This window comes from Trachypithecus francoisi, unplaced genomic scaffold (genome assembly GCF_009764315.1).
Source record: "Trachypithecus francoisi isolate TF-2019V2 unplaced genomic scaffold, Tfra_2.0 Lachesis_group16, whole genome shotgun sequence".
NCBI classification, from domain to species: domain Eukaryota; kingdom Metazoa; phylum Chordata; class Mammalia; order Primates; family Cercopithecidae; genus Trachypithecus; species Trachypithecus francoisi.
Genome location: NW_022681461.1, coordinates 78769973 through 78793242, shown reverse-complemented (window position 1 = coordinate 78793242; position 23270 = coordinate 78769973). Strand labels below are relative to the sequence as shown.

General features: G+C 46.5%; 1 long non-coding RNA gene across 1 annotated transcript; it reads right to left on the bottom strand.

The window, feature by feature from the left end:
- Positions 1-1651: 1651 nt before the first annotated feature.
- On the bottom strand, positions 1652-22086 carry LOC117098872. Its single transcript, XR_004443624.1, has 3 exons — positions 21898-22086; positions 14515-14769; positions 1652-2089 (listed from the first exon to the last, which is right to left on the bottom strand). It is a non-coding gene; the product is annotated as an uncharacterized LOC117098872 (long non-coding RNA).
- Positions 22087-23270: the final 1184 nt, after the last annotated feature.

Sequence of the window (23270 nt, the reverse complement as noted above, 5' to 3'; positions counted from 1 at the left end):
GGGTTCCAAAAGGAAATACCAATTTCTTCTGGGAAGGAACTTGACCTCTTTTGAGGCTGGGAGCATGAAGCCAGGGCAATCAAAACACTATCCCATTCTTTTTTCCTTCAAGGGAAAGAAAGATAGCTCTAGGTAGCCTGGTGGTGGGAAAGAGCTCAGTCTTTGGAATAACTCAAATCTTGATTTCAGATCCTCCTTCAGCCACTTAGCTATGTGATCTCAGACAACTTCCTCAAGTTTTCCCAGCCTGAGTATGTTCATCTGTGATGATAATTATTACTTACACCTACCTTCTTACCAGTTATTAAAACATATTACAAAGCCAGAGCCAAAAAAGCAGCACGTGACAAAGCAAACAAATGGCACAAATAGAAAATCCTAAAACAGATCTATGATTATCCTAGAACTTGATAGGTGATAGACATGCTATCAAGAATCAGTGGACAAGCTGGGCACAGTGGCTCATGCCTGTAATCCCAGCACTTTGGGAGGCCGAGGCAGGTGGACCACTTGAGGTCAGGGGTTTGAGACCAGCCTGGCCAACATGGTGAAACCCAGTCTCTACTAAAAATACAAAAATTAGCTGGGCATGGTGGCACGCGCCTGTAATCCCAGCTACTCATGAGGCTGAGGCAGGAGAATCACTTGAACCCAGGAAGTGAGGAGGTTGCAGTGAGCCAAGATCATGTCCCTGTACTCCAGCCTAGGCCACAGAGTGAGACTCAATCACAAAAAAAGAAGAATCATCATCATCAGTGGGCAGAGGGTGGAATACTCATTTAATAAATGGAATGGGGAAACTGGCTCCTATCTGGAAAGAAAAAATCTTGTGTGTGTGTGTGTGTGTGTGTGTGTGTGTGTGTGTTAGTTATCTTTGGTTGACTGAAGACCTGAATGTAAAAGGTAAAACTATAAAAATTCATAAATAGACTATGAAAATTATAGGCTGGTGCGGTGGCTCAAGCCTGTAATCCCAGCACTTTGGGAGGCTGAGGCGGGTGGATCACTTGGGGTCAGGAGTTCGAGACCAGCCTGGCCAACATGGTGAAACCCCGTGTCTACTAAAAATGCAAAAATTAGGCGCAGTGGTGAGTGCCTGTAATCCCAGCTACTAGGAGGCTGAGGCAGGACAATTGCTTGAACCTGGGAGGCGGAGGGGTTGCAGTGAGCCAAGATCGTGCTACTACACTCCAGCCTGGGTGACAGAGTAAGACCCTGTCTCAAGCAAGCAAGTAAGCAAGCAGGCAAGCAAGGAAGGAAGAGGAAGGAAGGAAGGAAGGAAGGAAGGAAGGAAGGAAGGAAGGAAGGAAGGAGGGAGGGAGGGAGGAGGGAGGGAGGGAGGGAGGGAGGGAAAGAAAGACTCTGTCTCTGGAAAGAAAGAAAAGAAGGAAAGAGAAGGAAGGAAGGAAGGAAAGAAGGAAGGAAGGAAGGAAGGAAAGGAAGGAAGGAAGGAAGGAAAAGAAAAAAGCAAGGAAAGATTATTGAACCTCAGAGTAGGTAAGAATTTCCTAAAGGAAATCTCAAAGTGGGGAGGTGAGACAGAGGTGGGCCCTGGGGGAACACATGTTGCCATACAGAGAGGGACTCTGTATGAAGCTTGCTTACCTGTCTTTATTTTTAACCACTCTATTAAGTCTTGGGCTTCTCCTAGTTAGGCTCTTTCCCCACTTCCTTCTGTAGAAGATGAAAGTTTCTTCGCATGTAATTAAAGAAGCCCTCTGGCTTCATTTCTGCCTTTTCATTACTTGTTACTAGCCTTTTGCTATTCACTGTCTTTCTGTAGGGACATCAATGGTGTTTAGCAATGGCCATCCAGTGCTGTTACCTTTATAGCCACTATCCCAACTCCCAACCCTCAAGTTCAAGTGCCTGATACATTCGTTGACTGCCAGCACACTCCAGCCACAGGTACACTAGCCAGTTCACCATGGCGGGAAGCCACTATATGCACAGGCTTTCCTGTATTCCATTTTCCATGGGGCTGGGGTCCTCCTTGCCAGCTGAGAAGCGAGTAACACAGCTCCCAAGCTCCATCTAGTCACCAGCTTTCTTGAACCATTCCCAGCACCAGCTGCTGCAGATAAGGTTCCTGTAAAGAAAACACTCAGATGGGATGTTTATTATGGATCAACACCTGTGAAACGATAGGGTGGAGGAAGAAGCCAACAGCCGTGAGGACTTGATAAAGTCTCCACCAGGTCATAGGGAGACCTGGAGCAAGCATTGCCTGGCAGAGCTGTCCTACACCTAGCAGAAGTGGCTGGGCCTTCATACCTGACGCGCCAGCCCCCGTCACTCGGTCAGCAGGTATGGCTTCCCCCAGGAAGCACAAGAGCTCAGGCAAGACCTCTCTCTGCAACTGGGCCACAAGACCTTCCATGAAGAAGAGACTGAATGGTGGTCTCCATGTCTACCACCACCTCTGACAACAGTTTCAAGACTGTGTGAATAATAACAATGGCCAACATTTATTGAGCATTTGCTGTGCTAGACAAGGCTCAATGCTGTTCAAACTCTGAGGCAGGGACCATTACTACCGCCATATTTGTGGCTCCAGATGAAGGGGCTAAGTAATGCACATGAAGAGAGTGTAAATGACTCACATAGTGCATGATGAATTTCCATTTCAGAGAATTTTTACATTATTGGAATAAAACTTTCTTGGAATAATTTTTGATTTTCAGAAAAAGTTACAAAGATAACGTAGAATTCCTGTGTACCCCTCACCCAGTTTCCCCTCATGTTAACAGTACACAACCACGGCCCATTCATCACACTAGTACATTACTATTAGCTAAACTGCAGACTTTAATCGCGTTTCCACTCATGCCCTTTTACTGTTCCAAAATCAAATCCAAGATGTTACCTTTTATTTAGTGTCCCAGAGATGCGGACTCTCAGGTGTAAACTTTTGACCTCTCTGCATTACCGCCTGCTGTTCCCACAAAGGCTTTGCAGCCATAAACCATTCAGGTGCCTGCTCGCTGCCTCAGGTGTACGTGGGCAGCCCTAGAATGCGCCATGCTGGCTGACTAGGTCACTGTTTAATCTGTGAATGTTTCCTTTATGCTGGCATGTGGGAAAAAACTCCCACCAGGACCAACTCAGCAACGTGCTGGTGTTTACTTGGCCCAGCAGGCATTTCCTGGGCCTCTGCTGTGTGCATGGAGGTGGGTGCTGTATGAAGGTACCTATGGCTACTTCAGGTTGACCCTCCTCTCCAGGAGCTGCTAGCCAGCCTGCAGCTTCTTTCACCTGCCCATCGCCTGTGCTCACTGGCGTGCAGGTTTGGCTTGAGTCAAAGAGGAGTTAAGAAGGTGAATCCCTGCTCTCACCCCCACATCACCAAGCTACCTTGCAGAACTCAAACGTGCCCGTTGTGTCTGCTCTGGGTCCTAAACCCCTGGGGCCCTCTTTGCCTCAGTTTCCTCATCTGCAGCATCTACTTTATAGAGTTCTAGTGAAGATGAAGATAATTAATAGGTGCAAAAACATTTAGAACAGTACAATATGCGGCATGGGTAAGCGCTCAATAATTAATATTATTACCCAATTCAGGTGGATGTTTAGAGAGAATCAAATGAGATTATTATCGTAAAGGTACATTGTAAATGGCAAGGCTTGCTAAAAAGTGTTAGCATGAATTTTTTTAAAACCACAGTCATGTTAGGCTTAACAATGGGAATGCATTCTGTGAAATGCATTATTAGGCAATGTTGAACACATAGAAGGTACTTACACAAACCTAGATGCTATAGCTTACCACACACCTATACTATATGGTATATCCTGTGGTTCCTGGACTGCAGACCTGTAGAGCATGTTACTGTACCGTAGGCAACTGTAAAACAATGTCATTTGTATATCTAAACATAGTTAAACAAAGAAAAGGTCGTGCATTGCACTACACTATTATGACAGCTACGACATCACCAGGTGATAAGAATTTCTCAACTCCGTTATAATCTTATGGGACCATTGTATACATGGCCTGTCATTAATCGAAACATCATTATGTGGCACATGACTGTACTTTATAGTGTTAGGAGACACAAGTAGTCCATAGGAAATTATTGTCTGTCTAGGTTTGATTACCGTGGCCAAGTACAACTGAAAAATGGATGAGCTCATAAAGTCTACAATCCTTTATGCAACCTTTATTGAGTGCTGCCCATAATTTTAGGCATGTGTAATCATATTTGCTCATTTACTAGTCACAAGCAAACTGTGGGGTGGCTATTTTTTAACCACACTTAATGACTGTCTAAGGTTCAAATATATTCCATTCCTCAAGAAGCAGGAATCACCCTCAATCAGTCAATATTTCTTGAAAGACTCCCACATGCAGACATTTCTAGGTGCTGAGGAGTAAACACAGTAGACCCTGCCCCAAATGAACCTGAATTCTGGTGGGAGACACACTGAACATGGGAATGAGTGTGCCAGTCATTTGCCCGTCTGTTCTCAGATCTTTCCCTAGCCTTCCCTTGTTCCAGTTGGTATCACAGAGGTGGCCTCCCTTGCACACTAGGCTCCCTTGCCAACTGACTCTTAAGTGTGTCCAACGGATGTACTAGAAGGAGTAAAAGGAAAGGAGAAGTCAGAGTATTCCCCCTCTTCCCCCACCATCCCCTGGCCACCCAGCACCTTTCTTTGTTTTAGGTGATGTCTGAGGCAGGGGCCACATCTCCTCCCTTGCTCTAGCTTCTGCTGGACGGCTCCACCTCATGGTCCAGCTTCCTTCATCAGGCCCAGTGATTCCAGCTTTCCTGGATGGTGTCATTTCCTTGCCTCCTCTTTCGTTCCTCCAGTCCTCAGGGCAGGATGCTTTCCTTCAGTTGGGGTGCACCTTTTCAGTTTGCTCTTCTAGCACCTTGCTACTAATTGCCTTTATTAAGCCCTTCCTGTTGAATTACCTGAAGTGGGCTTTATTTTCCTGCTAGACCCTGACTGAGACCACAAATGAATAAGATAATCTCAATGACAAGAGCTTTGAAGATCACAAAAGAGGTGGGTGGGGGGCATCTTTAGCTAGGATCTTTAGCTAGGAAAGTTGTCTTCTCTGAAAAGTGACTTTTGAGTTAAAATCTGGAGGAAGAGAAGGTGGTAGCCCTGTAACAATCTGTAGAGAGAGTGTTGGAAATAGGAAGAGCAGTGAACACAGGGGCACTGAGCTAGAGATCAACTTGGTGTGTTCAAGAGGCAGAAATGAAAAGGAGCTGAGATTATTCCTAAGTAACTCTAATAATCAGAGTGACTTCATACTATAGCAGGAGTATCTAACACCATAAAAGGTTCAGGGGAACACTGCCAAGGAAGAATGGGTGACAGAGTTCAGATGGAGGGGCTGTTACTTCTTCTTCTTCTTTTTTTTTTTGAGATGAAGTCTCCGTCTGTCACTCAGCATGGAGTACAGCAGCACGATCTCGGCTCACTGCAAGCTCCACCTCCTGGGCTCAAGTGATTCTCCTGCCTCAGTCTCCCAAGTAGCTGGGACTACAGGTATGCGCCACCATGCTCGGTTAATTTTTGTATTTTTAGTAGAGACAGGGTTTTATCATGTTGGCCAGGCTGGTTTAGAACTCCTGAACCTCAAGTGATCCACCTGCCTCGGCCTCCCAAAGTTCTGGGATTATAGGTATGAGCCACCGCGCCCAGTGCGCCTGGCCAGAGGGACTGTTACTTCTAACAAGGGGTGGTGGGGAGAGGCTTGGGCTCCAGCGCAGCAGGAACAGGTAGGAAACTTCATGAAATGCGATGAGCCTTGAAGAAGAGTTTGAGTGAAATAAGTACACCTGAGAGTGAAGACAGAAGCCCCACAGTTAGTAGAGAAGCGGAGGCAAGACTGTGGGGTGTGTGCTCGCAGAGGGAGGATGGACTTGTCTGAAGAGGAAGGTGTGAGTCGGCAGGACGGAGGCAGGCCTTCCCTGATTCAGGGGAGCCAGGAGCGCTGGCCTGACTTACTGGGCAAGTTTCTCTTGATGACAGTGCCTCAGCTTTTCCCTTTACTAATCAGGAAGAAAAACACCCATTGTTGGCTCTCCAGCATACTGTCTCCTTTTGTGGACAGCACCACAAAAATCAGCTGAGCAGCTGCAGCTGGGCTAGAGGTGCTGGTGCCCATCCGGGTCTTCCCAAGACATGACTACCAATGTCAAGGCAGGGATATCAACATGGAGGGCACTCTCAAATAACTGAGCTGTCATCTGTGCAGCTGATGTCTGGAGCTTCCAAGGGCCCGCAGAAATTGTAGGAAAGTAACTCCTTCTGTTTTGGACTTTTTCACTGCATGTGCTTCTTCCGGGGACCTAGACATATTTGTTTCCTAGGGTTGCCGTAACAGAGGACCACAAAGTGGGTGATTTAAACAATAGGGCATTTTTTTAAACTTATGTTTTAGGTTCAGGGGTATATGTGCAGGTTAACTATATAGGTAAAGTCATGTCACGAGGATTCGTTGTACAGATTATTTCATCACCCAGGTAGTAAGCCTAGTACCCAATAGTTATTTTATCTGTTCCTCTCCCTCCTTCCACCCTCCACCCTCAAGTAGACCCCAGTGTCTGTTGTTCCCTTCTTTGCGTTAATGAGTTCTCATCATTTAGCTCTCACTTATATGCAAGAACATGCAGTATTTGGTTTTCTGTTCCTGCATTAGTTTTCTTAGGATAATGGCCTCTAGCTCCACCCATGTTCCCATAAAAGATGTGATCTCTTTCTTTTTTATGGCTGCATAATATTCCATGGTGGATATGTATCACATTTTCTTTATCCAGCCTATCATTGCTGGGCATTTAGGTTGACTGCATGTCTTTGCTACTGTGAATAGTGCTGCAATAAACATACATGTGCATGTGTCTCTATGGTAGAACAATTTATATTCCTTTGGGTATATGCCCAGTAGTGGGGTTGCTGGATCAGATCAAATGGTAGTTCTATTTTTAGTTCTTTGAGGAATTGCCACACTGCTTCCCACAATGGTTGAACTAATTTACACTCTCACCAACAGTGTATATGTGTTCCTTTTTCTCTGCAACCTTCCCAGCATCTGTTATTTTTTGACTTTTTAATAGTAGCCATTCTGACTGGTATGCTATGGCATCTTATCATGGTTTTGATTTGCATTTATCTAATAATCAGTGATGGTGAGCTGTTTTCATATGCTTGTTTACTGCATGTATGTCTTCTTTTGAGAAGTGTCTGTTCATGTCCTTTGCCCACTTTTTAATGGGGTTGTTTTGTAAATTTGTTTAAGCTCCTTATAGATGCTGGATATTAGACCTTTGTCAGATGCATAGTTTACAAAAATTTTCTCCCATTCTGTAGGTGGTCTGTTTACTCTGTTAATAGTTTCTTTTGCTATGAAGAAGCTCTTAAGTTCGATTAGATCCCATTTGTCAATTTTTGCTTTTGTTGGGATTGCTTTTGGTGTCTTCATTATGAAATCTTTGCTTGTTTTTATGTCCGGGATGGTCTTGCCTAGGTTGTCTTCCAGGGATTTTAGTTTTCAGCTTTGCATTTAAGTCTTTCATCCATCTTGAGCTGTTTTTTGTATATGGTGTAAGGAAGGGGTCCAGTTTAAATTTTCTGCATATGGCTAGCCAGTTATCCCACCACCATTGATTGAATAGGAAATCCTTTCCCCATTGCTTGTCTTTTTCAGGTTTGTCGAAGTTCAGGTAGTTGTAATGTGCAGTCTCATTTCTGGGTTCTGTATTCTGTTCCATTTTTATATGTGTCTGGTTTGTGCCAGTGCCATGTTGTTTTGGTTATTGTAGCCCTGTAGTATAGTTTGAAGTCAGATAACGAGATGCCTCCAGCTTTGTTCCTTTTGCTTAGTATAACTTTGGCTATTCAGGCTTTTTTTTGGTTCCATATAAATTTTAAAATATGTGAAGAATGTCATTGGTTTCTGGCAGGAATAGCATTGAATCTGTAAATTGCTTTGGGCAGCAAGGCCATTTTTAATGATATTGATTTCTTCCTATCTATGAGCATGGAATGTTTTTCCATTTGTTTGTGTCATAGAGATTTATTTGAGAGGCATTTTGTAATTCTCATTGTAGAGATCTTTCACCTTCCCAGGAGGATCCTGAGCCTCTCAGGTAAATAGATCCTAGAAGGATCAAATTAGAGACATTTCCCTTTCCCTCCAAATCTGAATCCTAGATTAAGCATTGTTCAGCCCCATGCTGGAGTCCCACCACCCAAGTTTTCCAGAGGTGGTACACATGTTTCTCTACTCCAAAGCATTTTCTTAACTTCTGTCTGTGGTCAGCAGGTAGATAGTTTGCCACCAACAAGGCTGGAAAACAGAATCTTAGGGCTGCAAGACCCTTAGACGTCATTTAGTCCAACTTTGCCTTTCAGAAATGGGAAACAGAGGTCCCAAACTAGAGAGTGACTTCCTGTCTTAAGATGGCATTGGGAAAATGCAGCCTCACTGGTTGGGTAGTGGTGCTGCCCTTGGGTTGAAATAATTGTGTCAGGTAAACTCAGATGCTACCTACCACGACTGGTGAATAACTCACCCAAACTCCAAGAAAAGGGAATGTGTTTTCCTGACTGTATCCTGTGAGACACTAAGCAAGGAGTCAGTACATTTGGCGAATGATCCTTTGGTCAGAGTGGCACCATGCATGGCGTAGGCCCCCAACAAATGTGTTAAATGAACGAGCAGCTCCTTTTCCTTCCCAGAGAAACCAATGGAATGAGCCACTTGTCAAAGTCAAAGAGAGCCCAAAGTTGGTGAAGAAAGGCTGGATGAGACTGCCTTCTTGGATGTAGAGACCCAAGCTCCCCAGTGGGGACCTGCTTGGACAAAAGAGGAACTTATTGACTTACGTGTTCAATGGGGAGAGCAGAAGACTCAGGATCGCCAGGTTGGGAACCCGAGTGCCTCTAGATGTCCTTCCTCTTCTCACTATTGTTTCCATTGCCTCAGCCTGGATTTCTCCTCAAAGGAAGCTCCTGGCTACTGGTAACTCCCCATCTAACATTATCCCAGCTTCCTGTTGAGAACAAGGGTTCTCCCTATAGCTTCTCACTTTGTTGCCCACGAGAACCTGCCTGTAACCCGGCCTACCAGGCAATGTTCTAAAATCTGGATTATTAATTCACTCATTTAACCCCCAGGAGAAGCGTTTAAGGCATGTATTTTCATTCCCATCATGATAGTTAATCCTATGTGTCAACTTGGCTGGGCCATGGTGCCCAGATATTTGGTCAAACACTATTCTGGATGTTTCTATGAAGGTGCTTTTTGGATGAGAATAACATTTTAAAAGGCGTACTTTGAGTAAAGCAGGCCAAGTTGCAGGCTCATGCCTGCAATCACAGCACTTTGGGAGAGGCTGAGGTGGGAGGATTGTTTGAGCCCGGGACCTCAAGACCAGCCTGGGCAATACAGTGAGTCCTTGTCTCTACGAAAATTTTTTTAAAATTCGTTGGGCATGGTGATTCTGGCCTGTAGCCCCAGCTACTCGGGAGGCTGAGGCAGGAGGATCACTTGAGCCCAGGAGTTTCAAGTCTACAGTGAGCTGTACTCGTGCCACTGCACTCCAGCCTGGATGACTGAGACTCTAGCTCAAAAAATAAAATTAAAGAGTGAAAAATAAATAAAATATTGAGTAAAGCAGATGACTCTCCATAATATGGGTGGGCCTCATCCAACCAGTCGAAGGCCTGAACAGAACAAAGACTGACCTTCCCTGAGCAAGAAGGAATTCTGTGGCAGACAGCTTGTGGACTGACACTGCAACTCTTCCCTGGGTCTCCAGCCTCCACCTCCATTTTACATAGGATGAAACTGAGGCACAGTTGTTCAAGTTTGTATAATAGCTAACGAACATCAAACTGTCATTTGAATCTGGGTGGTGTGACTACAGAATCTTTTCTTAAGTGCCAAGTTATTGATATTGGCCTGAATGTATGCGTCCTCCCCAGAGTTGTATGCTGAAACCCTAAGCCCCAGTGTGATGGTATTGGGAGGTGGACATTTGGGAGGTAATTAGGTTTAGATAAAGTCATGAGGGTGAAGCCTCCATGATGGGATTAGTATCTTTGTAAGAAGAGGAAGAGACCGGGAACAGTGTTTCATGCCTGTAATCCCAGCACTTTTGGAGGCTGAGGTAGGTGGATCACCTGAGGTTAGGAGTTCGAGACTAGCCTGACCAACATGGTGAAACCCCATCTCTACTAAAAGTACAAAAATAGCCGGGTGTGGTGGCACATGCTTGTAATCCCAGCTACTCAGGAGGCTGAGGCAGGAGAATCCCTTGAGCCCAGGAGACAGAAATTGCAGTGAGCCAAAATTGTGCCATTGCACTCCAGCCTGGGCAACAAGAGTGAAATTCTGTCTCAAAAAAAAAAAAAAAAGAAGAAGAAGAGGAAGAGCACTCACTCTTGCTTTCTCTTTCTTTCTCTCTCTCTCTCTCTCTCTCTCTCCCCACCATGTGGGGACTCAGAAAGAAGGTGACCAGCCATCTGCAAGCCAGAGAGAGCCCTCACCAGGAACCCAATCAGCCAGCACTTTGATCTTGAACTTGGTGCCTGAAGAACTTTGAGAGGTAAATGTCTGTTAAGAATCCCTGTCTAAGGTATTTTGTTACAGCAGCCCAAGGTAATTAGGACAGTTATTAACATCTTTCTGAGACTGGTTCTTAGTATCTAGGCCAGTGCCTGGAACAGAGAAACTATCATTATGTATTTGTTAAATAAATAAGAAATGGAACCAGAAGGAATACCAATTTCTAAATCGGACATTTGGGTTGTGCTCTGCATGTTCCTTGATATGGATGGATATTCAAGAGTTGCTCTTGGAAGAGCGTGGAATAGGAAAGAAGTGTGTTTAGGGAAAGATTTTCTGGGATTCTCAGCCCTAGCACGGCTGCCCAGGGACCTCCTGCCATCATTGGAGGGAGGCTCTTCCTTCTGTTTCAGGACAGAGCCTGGCCCCTCAGGGGCATCTGGAAAACTGTGCAAGGCAGTGCTGTTGGCCAAGGTATCAATATTCCTGGGAGGGGAGCATTAGCCTCAGCAGAGCAAAGGATCCTTTGGAAGGCTCCCTACCCCTTGGAAGAGGTGGTGTGTGGCCAGTGTCATGCAGTCACTGTGACTGAGGTTGTATGTTGCATGTGAGAGGAACTCCTTTGGAGATTTCCAGAAATCCTTGGCATGGAGGTGATGGCAGACAGAGGTAGCCAGTGGAACTCTGAGTCATCATTGTTTCAAACGCACAGGATGGTGGCCAGCAGCAGTAGCCAGGAGGAATCTGGGGAAGATGGAGATTGCCCTAAGGGTTGGCTCTGCTCATTCCAAGCAGCCTCAAGTCACTGAGAGGAGAATCCAGCCTCAGAGGAAGGGGCAGGAATTGGAACTTGGAGGTCTATTAAAAGGTCCTGGCTCAGAACCAGGATCTTTACTAAGGAGCTGAAAAGTTCAGCAGAGAAAACAAGGTATGGGTCCAGCTCAACATTAGGGCAGGGAAGGGAGAGGAAAGGCCGTCCTGGAATCCTAGAATTCCAACATCCCAGGGACTGGGTATACTTAAGAGCTGCAGAATTCTGTCTAAACCCCCAATTGGGAGCAGTTATATAAATTACATTATTTATTGATTTTTGAAAAAATTTGTAGAGACTAGGTCTTGCTATGTTGTTCAGGCTGGTCTTGATCTCCTGAGCTCAAGTGATCCTCCTGCCTCAGCCTCCCAAAGTGCTGGGATTATAGGCGTGAGCTGCTGCACCTGGTCATAAATTACATTTATAAAGGACCCAGTAGGCTGGGTGCGGTGGCTCACGCCTGTAATCTCAGCACTTTGGGAGGCCGAGGTGGGCAGATCACCTGAGGTCAGGAGTTCGAGACCAGCCTAGCCAACATGGTGAAACCCCATCTCTACTAGAAATACAAATATTAGCTGGGCGTGGTGGTGGAGCCTGTAGTTCCAGCTACCCAAGAGGCTGAGGAAGAAAATGCTTGAACCCAGGAGGTGGAGGTTGCAGTGAACCAAGATCAAGCCATTGCACTCCAGCCTTGGCAACAGAGTGAGATTCTGTCTCAAAACAAAAAAAAAGAAAAAAAAAAAAGAGAGGGACACCCAGTGCAAAATGAAAGTATAAGCCCATTGGTTCCAAAATTACGAATTTCAGGACAGCGACAGTAGAGTCCATCCAGCACAGGACCCTGTGCAACTGTCCCTGCTCCACCAACTGGAGGAACCAAGATTGCCTTCCTTCCTGTGTTTTTTGTGGGGAGTCGTTAAGCCTAAGAGGATAGATAGGGGTAGTCACAGAGATCTGGGTTTGAGTATCAGCTCCAGCACTTTGTGTCTGAGTGAACTCAGAGCCTCTTGCTCCAGGTCTGTTTTCTCATCAGAATAATGGAGTTAATAAAAGTCTCTACCTGTAAGGCACATTTATTTGCTTCCATTTCATCCGAGAGCAATTCCTGACTTGTATTTGAGGATCCGCTCACTCTTCCCCTTCTCTTGGTGTTTAATGTAGGAATAAGAGGGAGGCACATGACCATCGGCTAAGCCAACCATTGTGGACCTGGGCATGATTCCATGACTCAAGCCCATTCAATCCAGGTGAATCTCAGGACTCTGGTGAATAGCCTCAGTCTTCCTGCCCTCTAGAATAGCCTGAGTATAAGGCTGGAGTTGCTGCAGTCAGGAGTATATGCTCAGAACTTGGGAAGTCAGCAGTTTGCAGAAAAATTGAGTTTTGATGGTGTCATTCACATCCTGAATCTAGCTGTGCCTGAAGGTAATGCTCTGCCTGGGCTATTTTGTCTAAAACAGTTACATTAAATAACAGTCGTACCTGATTCACCTCCTGCCAGACTGCTGTGAGGATGAGGTGAGAAATTTCCATGTAGAATACTCAGCCCTGTGCCTGTGCACAAGCGCCCAACAAAAGGCAGCTATTATTCACTAATGACAAGTAACCATGATTGTTGCTGTTGCCATTGTTGTTGTTGTGGCTGTGCCTGGGTATAGCCTGGCTTGCAGTTGTGGCCCAGGCCGACTTCCAGCTGCAGAGATCTGGGGCGGCCCAAGGAGGGGCTCCCTAGGGCTGGGTTTGTTTGGAAGCTGCGTCTTGGTGTGGGCTCCCGGTGGCAACCCTGCGTGGATAATGCTGTAATTGCAGCCTTCCCAGCTGTCGGCCATGGAGACAGCCCAGAAAATGAGGTTGGCTCAGTAAATATTGAACCAAATTATGCAAATGAGCTCAAACAAGAGCCTCAGCTGCAGAGACACGGTCTGATTGGTGGGCGCTGGCCCAGCTTGCAGGAGACCCCTCCCCTTCCCCCTGACTGCTCTGTCAGCCTAAAGCAGCCACCTGGGCCTACCAGAGAGGCTGGGTCAGCCCTGGGGCTGGAACAGGTGGCTCTGGGGTCACCCTTGCCTGCTACTGATCTCCATCAGGGATGAGAGGTTGAACAGCTTTGGGGAGTGGGGGTGCTATTCAGTTCCTGCTACATCCTCGTCTCACTCCAAAGGGGCCTGCCTTGGCAAACAAGTCTTTGAGGGCACCAACCTGGCCATGGCGATGACTTCTCTCTGATCACTATGCTGCTGCTGCTGAAGGGTTGGTGCTGTGCAGGGACAGACATTGGGATGATGGGATGATTTCTTTTCCCTGGGAGAACAGCATTTCAGTGGCCCTTCCCTATGGGCAAGTCAAGGCCCTAAAAACCCCTGCAGTGATCGGGTCTACTTCAGGGGAACTCAAGGTTCCAGAAGCAGCTTAGGAAGCAGGCAGGGTGTGGGAAAGTAAAACTCTGAAGCTCTTTTGTGCTAATGGAAGAATGTCCCTGTGACCTTCTTGGGGACAAAATGTACCTGGGCATATCTGGTGAATGAGTGGGTGTGTCCGTGGACCTCATTTACCGGATATTTGGCTGAAGGAGCAGGGCAAGTTACAGGTAGAGCCTGGAAGAAGCGGGGAAAGGGAGGGTGGCTGGGGTGGGGGCTGCGACACAGATCCCAGTCTTTCCCCAGGGACTGCACCCCGTAGGCAGGAGCTGAAGATCCTGTATAGGGACACAAGCAGCAGCACTCCTTTGAGGCCCAGATGCCTGTGAGTGACAGAAAGTAGGGAACCTTCCCCACCCCTGCATGGACAATGGTGAGTTCAAAGAGATGAAGATGGCAGGGACAGAGTGCTGCTTTGGAAACTCAAGCATCAGATGTGTCCTCTGTGTCCTGCAAGATGGTCCCGTGGGATGCACATGGGTGCTCTCAGGGGATACCGACGGCAGTGGCAAAGCATGACCAGTGGCCACATGGGTACCAGACACTACCCAAGGAACTTAAGTGGGAGAACGTAGGAGAGGGATCTGTGAGTCCTCATGAGTCAGCCCTGGGGGCGTCTGTGCAGAACCAACAGTGAGACTTGGAGGTGGGTGGAAAGGCCCCAGCTCCCAGGGCAGCAAGGCATTATATTCCTTTCTCATTTCTGCTGCAACAAATGACCACTAGCTCTGTGACCTAAACCCGTGCAAATATGTTACCTTATAGTTCCGGATGTCAGAAGTCCCACATGGTTCTCCCTGGGCTAAGATCAAGGTGCCAGCAGGGCTGTGTTTCCTTCTGGAGACATTAGGGGAGAATTTGTTTCCTTGCCTTCTCCAGCTTCTAGAGACCACCCACGTTCCTTGGCTTGTGGCTGCAGCACTCAGGTCTCTGCTTCCATCATCACATCTTCAACTCTGACACTCCTGTCTCTCTCTTACAAGGACCCTTGTGATGGATTACATCGGGCCTACCTAGATAATCCAGAACAATCTCATTTTAAGGTCTGCTGATTAGCAACCTTAATTCCATCTACCACCTTAATTTCCATTTGCCATGGATTCTAACAGATTCATAGGTTCCAGGGACTAAGACATGAACATCTTTGGGAGGCCATGATTCTGCCTATCACAGGCATAGACTGAGAAATAACCCTAAGACTAACCACAGGCTGGCAAGGCTTGGAGAAACTAGGTTATGCTTAGAGATATTTTTATTTCCAAGAAAATAAGATAATAAAGATGGTATATTGAGTGAAGCAAGTGCTGTTGACGGTTATATGTGTAAAATTAGAAATTATGGGTACCATATTATTTTCTATGTACCATGTCTTGTTCCATGCAAACTTTAGAAATGTTTTCTCCCTGACAGTTTCAGTAAGAAACTTAAAAATTTGTTTTGCTATGCTGCAGACAAGCTAAGAGGAAGCTTTTTGTTTGTTTTCTTGTTTTTTTTCTTATTTTAGTCCCATCCTTTATCCCAATAATCAAACCTTTTCAGGTTTTACAATTGAGTGTTCCTAAGCATTTCTGCTTTCTTTTTTTCTTTTTTTGTGACAGAGTCTCACTTCGTCGCCCAGGCTGGAGTACAGTGGTGAGATCTTGGTTCACTGCAACCTCCACCTCCCAGGTTCAGGTGATTCTCCTGCCTCAGCCTCCCAAGTAGCTGGGACTACAAGCACGCATCACCACACCTGGCTGATTTTTGTATTTTTAGTAGAGACGGGGTTTCACCATGTTGGCCAGGCTGGTCTTGAACACCTGGCCTCAAGTGATCCGCCCGCCTTGGTCTCCCAAAGTGCTGGGACTGCAGGCGTGAGCCCCTGTGACTGGCCAAGCATTTCTACTTTCAAATCCATAAGAGATCATCTTTTCTAAAATTATCCCAGCAGTGGGAAGGGTAGACTGTCAATCTAGAGGAGCCAGAATTAACCATAAGAAACACTTGCAACTGGGAAGAGAAACAAATGAGTTCATCCAACAACAAAAATGCTATTCTTGCTGCTAATCAGTTGTAAGGAAGCTGGTGGCACTGAGGAGATCCTGTATTCTTTCCATTTGACCTAAAATAGCCTCAGCCTAGTTTGATCCCCATCAGGGAGCCCTCTCCTTCCCCTGCCTTCCCCTGCTCCAAGCCACAAGCCAATCTTGTTATCAATTTAACTCTCAGTAAGGTCTAGTCCTACCTCTTTACTTCTCTAGGCTTATCTCTCTCCACGCCCCCTCAGGCCACCTGGTAGGTCTAACCACAAGGGACCAATCATCCTTTGGAAAACCCCAGGTACTCTCACACCTGCAGTTCTTTACTCCTGCTGCTGCTCTTGGCCACCTCCACTTTATTTGTCTCACTTATCATCCTTCAAGCTCAGCTAATATGTCAACCATTCTGTGCAAAGCAGTGCCCCAGACTCAAAGATCTGAAATTGTAGGCCTCCTACTGCCAGAGGCAAAGGAAGAGAACTAGACCTAATAAGTTTTTAAAATACATGGTAAAATAACTTTTTTTTTTTTTTTTTGGAGATGTAGTCTAGCTCTGTGGCCAGGGCTGGAGTGCAGTGGCACCATCTCAGCTCACTGCAACCTCCGCCTCCCGGGTTCAAGTGATTCTCCTGCCTCAGTCTCCTGAGTAACTGTGATACAGGCACCTGCCACCATGCCCAGCTAATTTTTGTATTTTTAGTAGAGACGGGGTTTCACTGTGTTGTCCAGGCTGGTCTCGAACTCCTGACCTCATGATCCACCCGCCTCGGCCTCCCAAAGTGCTGGGATTACAAGCATGAGCCAGCGCGCCCAGCCAGTACACAGTAAAATACCTTAAAAATCATAATAAGTAGCTTTTACTGCTCACTTTCAACCTAGTCTTTGCTGAGTGCGCTGTGCTCATGGTCTCATTTTCTCACTGCATGTTGTGATCTCACAGGGACCTTATGAGTCAAATCTCATCATCAGCTCCACTCTGTAGCTAGCCATACTTCAGAGAGATTGAGAACATGCCCAAAATTAAAAAGCTGGCAAGTACCAAAGCCAGGCCTTGAAGGCAGCCTGCTGATCCTCAAGTCCGTGACTTTAACCTCTGTATAATCTTCATCGGATGATGAAGGCTTGAAAGCCCGGGTGATCTTTCTCAATTGAGCACTGGGAGATTCTTAATGAGGGACATCAGGAAATGCTTCCTGGCAGAGGTGGCAAAAGAGATGCAGGTCAGGATGAACACAATGGCTCACAACTGTAATCCCAACACTTTGAGAGGCCAAGGCAGAAGGATCACTTGACCTCAGGAGATTGAGACCAGCCTGGGGCTAACATAGTGAGACCCCATCTCTACAAAATAAAAAAGATAGGCGGAGCACAGTGGCCCACACCTGTAATACCAGCATTTTGGGAGGCTGAGGCAGGCGGATCACTTGAGGTCAGGAGTTTGAGACCAGCCTGGCCAACATGCTAAAACGCTGTCTCTACTACAAATATAAAAATTAGCCAGGCATGGTGGTGGGTGCCTGTAATCCCAGCTATTCAGGAGGCTGAGGCATGAGAATCGCTTGAACCCAAGAGGCAAAGGTTACAGTGAGCTGAGATCGTGCCACTGTACTCCAGCCTGGGTGATGAAGTGAGACTGTGTCTCAAAAAAAAAATAAATAAATAAAAATAAAACAAAATAGCCAGGCCTGGATGCCTGCCCCTGTTGTCCTTAGCTACTTGAGAGGCTGAGGTGGGAGAATTGCTTGAGCCCAGTAGGTCTGCAGTGAGCCATGATTGTACCACTGCTCTCCAGCCTGAGTGACAGAATGAGATAGTGTCTCAAAATAAGAGAGAGAGAGAGAGAGAGAAAGAGATGCAGAAACAGATGGTCTCTGTCTTATAAGCCCTAGAGGCAAGACACTGGGCAGACAGAGGGAAGCCACACAAAGAAGTCCAGCTGCACGGGCTCCAGGAGTGCTCCCAGATGCTGCAAGAATGCAGGCAGGGAGGGGACTGAAAAGTGGGATGGCCCTTGGCTTGGTCACATCCTGCTGCTGAGGGAATCAGGTATGTTCTGCGGTAAGATTTAAAAAACAAAATGAGCCCGGGGAGAAAAATCCAGGCTTGCTGAACTAATAAATCAGTGGCAGAGATGAGCGCTTGCTCTAGTGAGGCATTTATGATTGGCTGCCTTTCATTGAGCCACACGGCGAGCTCATTCGGTGAGCAGAAAGCCTGGCACAGTGGGCCTGCGATCTGGCAGATTGGGGGGTCCAGTCCAGGCTGTGCTAATCTCTTTATCTTTCTGAGTCTTGGCTTCCTTATTTGTAGTACAGGGGTGCTATATTATACTTACTTTACTGTGGTAGAAGAGTCACTGAAATAAATAAAATAAAAATTGCCTATAATTCACAAAGTTCCTACACAAGAAACCAATAATAGTATTTTTTTACAAGGAGGGGAATGGGGTGGCTGGGAGACAGGAATGAGAGGGAGACTTTACGGTGTGTATCTTTTTAGATGTTTTGCTATTTTGAACCACAAGAATAAATTATTAATTGAAAAAAACTTAGAAAAAAAACAATAAAGGCAATAATAAGGTCAGAACTAATAATGCAAACAGTCGCCATTATCACCATTATCATGATCAAAATCATCAACGTCATCATTATTTCATTTATTTATTTATTTTTTTTGAGACGGAGTGTCGCTCTGTTGCCCAGCCTGGAGTGCAGTGGTGCAATCTTGGCTTAGTGCAACCTCTGCCTCCCAGGTTCAAGTGATTCTCCTGTTTCAACCTCCCAAGTAGCTGGGATAACAGGCATGTGCCACCGTGCCCAGCCCATTATTTAAAAGGTTATTTCCGCATAATCTTCCCAGTTTACTCTCACCAGTTAGTAAGGAAATTAAGAAGTTGGTCGTTGCCTCCAAAGTTCCTGGTCTAGCACCGTACCATGCTGTCATATTCAGTGCATATTCGGTGGCCTTCTGCCTCTGCAAGGATCAGAGGCCTTGGAGGTACTGGGGTGGGGAGCTTTCAACCTAGCGTAACCTACCATGGAATATTAAGCAGCCATTTAAGAAGAGATGGAGCCCTTCTAGGTGACCCGGAGGAATTTCTGGGAGTTGTTGCTGATGGAAAAAAGCAAGACGCAAGGAAATGGGTGATCTCATTTTATAAAACAAAGACCAGTATAGCATCCAGCTACAGAAAACAAGCACTGTGGGTTTGTATGTGTATGGAGAGAAGGAAGGACATGTTCAGAATGTGAACAAAGATTGTCTGGGGGTTCTGGATGAGATAAGGAGCTGGTGTCAGGGGATAGCAGTGGATAGTGTTGATGATTTGAAAAGTTGGGCACCTTCTCACTTATGATCATTTACATATACCATGTATGAGTGTGCGTGGCTGTGTGAAGAGCTGCAAAGAAATCTGATAGACGACCATCCTGGCCAACATGGTGAAACCCCATCTCTACTAAAAATACAAAAATTAGCTGGGCATGGTGGTGCACACCTGTAATCCTGGTTACTCAGGAGGCCTGAGGCAGGAGAATCACTTGAACCCAGGAGGTGGAGGTTGTGGTGAGCCGAGATCATGCCACTACACTCCAGCCTGGTGACAGAGCAAGACTCTGTCTCAAAGAAAAAAAAGAAAGAAAGAAAGAAAGAAAAAGAAAAGAAAAGGAAGAAAAAGAACTCTGATAGGCAATATTCGTAGTAGTTCTCTCAGGGTAGTGAGATTCTAGGTGACTTTTTTTTTTTTTTTTGGTCCAGCTATTTATATAAATAGTTCTGATTACAAGAAGTCAACATGTATTATTTATGTAATCAGAAAAATCTACTTCTAAGGTGAATGATAATTAAAACAAACTAAATGACTGATAGGTGTCACTCTATCAGTCATTAGCTGGAGTTACAAATGAGGTAGGACTTCTTTTAAAATTCAAATGGGGCTGGGCGCAGTGGCTCACGCCTGTAATCCTAGCCCTTTGGGAGGCTGAGGCGGGTGGATCACCTAAGGTCAAGAGTTTGAGACCAGCCTGGGCAAAATGGTGAAACCCCATCTCTACTAAAAATACAAAAATCAGCCAGGTGTGATGGCATGCCTGTAACCCCAGCTACTCCAGAGGCTGAGGCAGGAGAATCACTTGAACGTGAGAGGCAGAGGTTGAAGTGAGCAGAGATCATGCCATTGCACTCCAGCCAGCCTGGGCAACAGAGTGAGACTCCATCTCAGAAAAAGAAAAAAAAAAAAATCGAATGGGATAATTCTAAGACTGCTGACAAAGAGGGGACATCTTTTGCCCCTCTCTGGTTCTTCTTACTCTGCTAACTCCAATAATCCCAGAGGTGCAGTTTTGACCCCAGCCGTGGCCCTGGGGTATTCTGCAGCCACCTGCTGGGGAGCAGAGCCACCTGGGCCACCTCAGCTGGTTGTTGACTCCAGGGAAGGCTGGCTGCCAGTGGTGGCTGCCATGCCACCACCATCTCCAGCCTGCCTGCCGTCACTCTCCCTTGCTCAATCCCAGGGCCAACTTGAAGTCCTCAGTAAAACCAGAGCCCGGTGCTACAGCCGATTGTCACCACTAATGTTCATCCCCTGGGTGGCTCCTCAGCACAGGATGCTGTTCTCTCAACAGTGCCACCCTGGGGGAGTGGGAAAGGGGACCCACTGCAGAAACCAGCTGCCAGTGGTTTCCCTATAGCAGGTACAGTGCTTTAGGGACAGGCTATTTCAACTTGCGAATGCGTGCGTGCACACACACACACACACACACACACACACACACACAAAGCTACTTTCCACCAGGCAACCCCATGGTCTCAGAAGGACTGGGTCTAGAGCACAGTGATCCTAGAGCCAGCCCACTCCTTCCACCTGGGTGAAGGAGTGCCCAGTGTCAGCCCTAGTGTCTTTGTTGCTCAATGGCGAACCTCGAATCACCCCCAGACTTACACCCCTAGAGGCTGGGGATCCCACTGAATCCGGCAAAGCCACGGTTATGTGGGGAGAAGAGGTTGGGAGCATTGTCAGGGAAAATGCCAGTGGTCTCTCTCCTGACACAGAGGGAAGGGGACTCCACTCTACTCTCTGGAAAGAATGTCCTTTCTCTCTCCTATTTTTTAAAATTTTAATTAATTTTTTTTTTGACAGGGAGTCTCACTCTGTCGTCCAGGCTGGAGTGCAGTGGCATGATCTCAGTTCACTGCAACCTCTGCCTTCCCCGTTCAAGTGATTCTCCTGTGTCAGCCTCCGAGTAGCTGGGATTACTGGCACACACCACCACACCCGGCTAATTTTTTTTTTTTTTTTGTATTTTTAGTAGAGATGGGGTTTCACTATGTTGGCCAGGCTGGTCTCGAACTCCTGACCTCAGGTGATCCACCTTCCTCAGCCTCTCAAGGTGCTGGGATGGCAGGAGTGAGCCACTGTGCCCAGCCTCTCTCTCCTCCTCTTTACTTGTCCTCACGGTAGGTTGTCATTCAGGCCAGAATGCAGCTGTTCATCCAGGTGGGCTCACTTTATTCTTCCAGACTGCATCAGGATCTGTATGCTCCTTCTTGGGGCTCCCAGGCAGCCCTGCATGGGAGGCCAGAGTGGGCTAGGATTAGCGTTAGGGTTGCAATTAGGGTCATGATCAGGGTTAGGGTGTACTTTGGTGGGTGGGGGGAAACAGTTAGGCAGGTCCACATTGCATTCTTCAGTCCAGCTCACCTTGAAAACCTGGTGCTTTTTGACCTTGTATCTGTTTGTCAAGTGGCTCAGATCTCAGGGAGCAAAGCCATGTGATTAATTAACCAAAACCCTCCCATACCACTCATCATCAGTGCTTGACAACCTCCACCATGAGAATTGACCTCCTGGTCTCACCACACTGCACCAGCCAGGTCCCCAGAGGAAGCCTCTGTCTGGTCCATTTCCAAGGGCCCCCTCATTTCTGCTCCAGGATGGTGGGCAGTGGGGGTACCCACTGTTTTGCCACTGTAGCACCATAGAGAGTGAGGAGAATCAAGGACTGTGACAGTCGACATTTCTCAAGGTCTTTGTTGTTTAGTCACATTCTGGTTGAATGAATGAACGAACTGATTTTTAGTCAGCTGGTTGTGCTACCATTTTAGAGAAGGGAGTACTTTACTTACGTGGCCTGATGTATCTTCACAGTAGCCCTATGAGTAGGCACCATTCTTCCCCTATTAGAAGGGAGGAAATGAAGTCTCTGAGAGATGAGATGCCTGGGTGAGTGGCAGAGTCTTGGCCGGAGTCTCTCTGATGCCAGAGTTCCTGCTCCCTGAACTCCTGCAGAGTGGCTGAGGAGGGAGGCTGAGCTAGCTGACTTGAGGCTGACATGCTCTGAGAGTCAAGTTTGTAGGTGGGACATCATCAGTCTGTGGATGCCTATGAGGTCACAGTAGGCTGACTCACTGTGACAATAGACATATATAGATATATTTCTATTTATTTAGCCCGGTTTCTGGCACAGAGCTTCTAATATTCTTGTCATTTCCTGAATGATAGTGGTGCTAGGAGCATTGTTTGTTCTAGTATTTGGTCTTTGACCCCAGTTCTGACACAAAGTTCCTAAGTCCCTTGGAATTTCCTGGGTAATAAGAGCGTCTTTTGTCCTAATGAGGTGGCTCTCGGTAAGCCCCTGAACAATGTTAGGGTGGGAGCTGGTTGCCAGGAAGACCAAACCGTGATTAGAAGCTTGGATCTTTCAGCCCTGCTCCCTATGCTCCAGAGAGACGAGAGGAGCTGAAGACTGAGTTAGTAATCTGTCAAGCCCACGTGATGAAGTGGCCATAAAAATCCCCAAAAGGCAGAATGGGAGAACTTCTGGGTCAGTGAACATGTGAGGTGCTGGAAAGGTGACACAACCGAAGTGCATGGGGACAGAAGCTCCTGTGCTCGCACTCTCTGGAGCTTGCCCTACATGCAAGATCTTCACCTGGCTGCTCATGTGTTTATTCTATCAAGTCCTTCATAATAAACTGGTAAATGTGAGTAAGTGTTTCCCTGAGTTCTGTGAGCTGTCATATTGTTGAACCTGAGGAGGGGGTTGTGAGAACCCCAGATTTGTTGCCAAGTTGGATGGAAGTGTGAGTAACCTGGAGATCCACTGTTGATGGTTGGTAGCTGGAGCGTGGGTGATCTTGTGGAGTTGAACCCTTAACCTGTGGAGTCTGTGCTAACATTAGGTAATTAGTGTCACAAATGAATCGTGAGGCACCCAGTTGGTGACTAGAGAGTTGGGGAATTGGCTGGCGCGGGGAAACCCCCTGACACCCACTGTCACCAGTTTATATGAGTCTAAGGCCCCAGTCTGCTTTCAGGGTTTATGCCAAGTAGTTCCCTCTTCTTCCACCTCTATGTCAGCATCCCGGCTTCTGGCACTTTGTCTCTGGATCCTGCACTATCTCTGAGATTTGACTGCAGCACCCGCAGAATATAATATTTCAGAGTTATTTTTCTGAAATAACGATTTTAAATTATAGACTAAATAATGAATCATTTA